This window comes from Phyllostomus hastatus, unplaced genomic scaffold, assembly GCF_019186645.2.
Source record: "Phyllostomus hastatus isolate PE091 unplaced genomic scaffold, TTU_PhHast_1.1 phas_contig_90, whole genome shotgun sequence".
NCBI lineage: Eukaryota > Metazoa > Chordata > Mammalia > Chiroptera > Phyllostomidae > Phyllostomus > Phyllostomus hastatus.
In genome coordinates this window covers 12,272,571-12,276,175 of record NW_025333984.1, presented here as the reverse complement: position 1 = coordinate 12,276,175, position 3,605 = coordinate 12,272,571, and positions in this window count along the sequence as shown.

Below are 3,605 nucleotides of genomic sequence, written 5' to 3'. Positions count from 1 at the left end.
ATCCATTCCCTCCCATACTCACCCTGACAGGGTACTGAACCAGAAACCTTTTGGTGCACAATATGATTCTCCAAGCAATTTAGCCACCAAGTCAGGGGACAAAGTTTACATTTTGATGTAACTTTTCCTGGAATATTATCATTCATATTTATATATATGAATGAAATTATTTTGATGGAAGTTTAAAATATATACTTCTAAAATAATTTTTAAAAACATACAAATAATACATGCTCATTGGAGAAGAAAATTCAATAATGCAATTAAACAAAAGGAATCAAAATAAAAATGAACACATAGCTAGCCAGTGTTAATGTTTTGGTGATTGTTCTTCCAGGTTATTTTCTATGCCTGTGCATATATACACTGAACACATCTTATAAAACTGACAGCATACTGTGCATATTTGTTGCCTTTTTTATGACTACACATTATTCTACTATTTGGAGGTACTGCCTTCATTTCTTATTTTTGGTATTTAGATTGCTTTTATTTTTTATTTTTTATATAATTCTGATAAACATATTTATAGTTAGAAATTTGTGATAGTTGCCCTGGCTGCTGTGACTCAGTGGATTGATTGCTGGCCTGCAAACTAGAGGGTCGCTGGTTCGATTCCCAGTCAGGGTGCATACCTGGGTTGTGGGCCAGGTGCCCAGTGGGTGGTGTGCAAGAGGCAACCACATACTGATGTTTCTCTCCCTTAATTTCTCCTACCCTTCCCCTCTGTCTAAAAATAAATAATCTTTAAAAAATTGTGATTATCCATGGTGATTTTCTTAGGCTAAATCTTTGAAGAAAATTTTATGGGAAAACACTATGGATATTTCTAATCTTTTGATTCATTTTTTTCAAAGTATCTCTCAAGAAGAGTTATTAATTTATACTCTGAATGGTAGTTTATGAGATTACCCATTTTTCTCAGCACTTATCTACACTGAACATTGTTTTAAAAAATAGGGAAATTACTACTTTAAGATAATACAATAGTATTTTATTATTTTATTTAATATTTTTACTACCAATATGTTGGGGTTGTGGGTAAATTGCCTAAGTAAATGAGAAAGTGAGACTATTTAGTCAAAGAAACATTACTTCATGGAATAAATGTATGGACAGTGTCTGTTTTTAGAAGAGGATGGGAAAGAATAGTGAACTGATTTATGTGGGCAAAGGGAAGATACCTTGAATAATATTTGAAAAAGTATTCATCCCTGGCTGGTGTAGCTCAGTGGACTGAGCACAGACTGTGAACCAAGGGGTTGCTCTTTTGATTCCCGGTCAGGGCACATGCCTGGGTTGTGGGCCAGGTCCCCAGTGGAGGCCATGTGAGAGTCAACAGCACATTGACATTTCTCTTCCTCTCTTTCTCCCTCCCTTCCCCTCTCCCTAAAAATAAATAAATAAAATCTTTAAAAAATTAAACTATTTGGTTCTTTCCATCATCTATTTGAAACATACATGAACAAGTTCAAAATACATTAACACTTGGAAGAGTTTATATCATTCATTTTTCTTTTTTAACTCATTTCATTTTACACTTCCTATAAGTTTTTATCTTAATTTATATGATTTAGTGCTTAGAAACCATGTTGATCATCTATATTACTCTGGCAAAATATGTACATGAATTTAATTGTTTCTCTATGTCAATAAAGTTATGTGTCATTTTTTTCCTACTAGAAATGAGTTATTATTACAAACTTTTAGTATACAACTGATCAAAACAACTGAAGTTTGTCAACCTTATGACATATAATTAAAAGATAAAGTTGTGCCCTAACCAGTGTAGCTTGGTTGGAACATTGTCCCATACACCAAAAGGCCAGGGGTTTGATTTCTAGTTAGGGCACATACCTAGATTATGGGTTCAATCCCTGGCTGGGGCATGTATGGGAGGCAACCAGTCAATGTTTCTCTCTCACATCAATGTTTTCCTCTCTCTCCCTTCTTCTCTCTCTAAAATCAATAAAATCAAAGTTCAAAGAGCTTCTTTTAATCTTGATTGAAAAAAATTAAAATAAAATTCTGTTGGAAATGCATCTGTTAATGAAATGATGAGTTGTTTTTTCAATTAGTTTTTCAAATTTGTAGGTGAATTTTATTTTTTACATGCATGAGACAGGTTTTATCTTTTTTCTAATTTTTCATTCATTTTTAAAATATGTAAGCATAAAGAAACTTGCTCTCATAGACAATTAGATGTGAATTGAAAGAACTTTGTGATAGCCATATATCTTAATCCTCTGAATGGCAAAAATCACATACAGTCATGTGCTGTGTAACATTTGATCAGTGCTGGACCCCATATACTGCTGTGGTCCTAAAGATTATAATGGAGCTGAATTTCCTGTAAGAAGTGGATGGATATGTGGTTCAGGAGGATTTTTTTCCAATGGGCACAATATTTGTGGAACCTGACTGTGGATTCCCTCTCACTCAGAGCACCTCAGTTTTGAGTGTACAGATTTCATCACAATCACTCAGTCACTGACCTGTTTCAGTACGGTAGTACATGTACCCCCAGTACTACATATTCAGAGGATGCTGCAGCCGTCTGAGATCTGACTTGAGGGCCTTCAGTTTACATTGTTGAAAATTCTTTGTTGAGAACCTAAGATCCTGTATAAAGATCAGGTCCACAGAAATTACTTTAACAAGTATTAAGTGCCACTGCAACTTTAGTAAAAGCCATCTGGGGTAGTGTCGAGAAAGCCTGTCCCTGTACTTTGGAAATATTATCAGGTTGTAATGACGGAAAGCACAGATAAGTTGTATCTATTCCATTAATTCAATGCCAGAGAGAGCCCTTTGTTCCAGATAGGGTCAGTGAAACCAAAAACAAATTTCCAAGGTCAAAATATTGAGTCCTCAGTTCTATACCCTCTCTATGTTACATACCCAATTTATTTATTTTTATTTTTTAATTTTTTTCTTATTTTAAAGATTTTATTTATCCATTTTTTAGAGAGGGAAGGGAGGGTGATAGAGAGAGAGAGAGAGAGACATCACTGTGCGGTTGCTGGGGGTCATGTCCTGCAACCCAGGCATGTACCCTGGTTGGGAATTGAACCTGTGACACTTTGGTTTGCAGCCCGCACTCAATCCACTGAGCTATGCCAGCCAGGATTAAATTTTTAAAAAAAGATTATATTTATTTATTTTTAGAGAGACGGGAAAGAATGGAGAGAGGGAGAGAAACATCAATGTATGGTTGCCTCTGACATACTGGGGACCTGGTCTAAAATCCAGGCATGTACCCTAACTAGAAGTCAAATCAATGACTCTTTGGTTCACAGGCTGAAACTCAATCCACTGAGCCACACCAGCCAGTGCTACACACACTATCTAAAAATTAATAAAATTTATTGTGGTGATATTGGTTAATAAGATTATATAGATTAGAAAATTATCATTGTTCAAATACAGTTTTGTGCCTTTTCCCCCCACCCCTCTTCACCACCCCGGCCTTCCTACCTCCCTCCCCCATTTCCAAACCCCCCCTTGTTATTACCCATATGTCCTTTACCATTGTTCCTGTAAACCCTTCACACTTTTCCCCCATTATCCCCTCCCCTCTCCCTTCTCATCACTGTCAGCCTGTT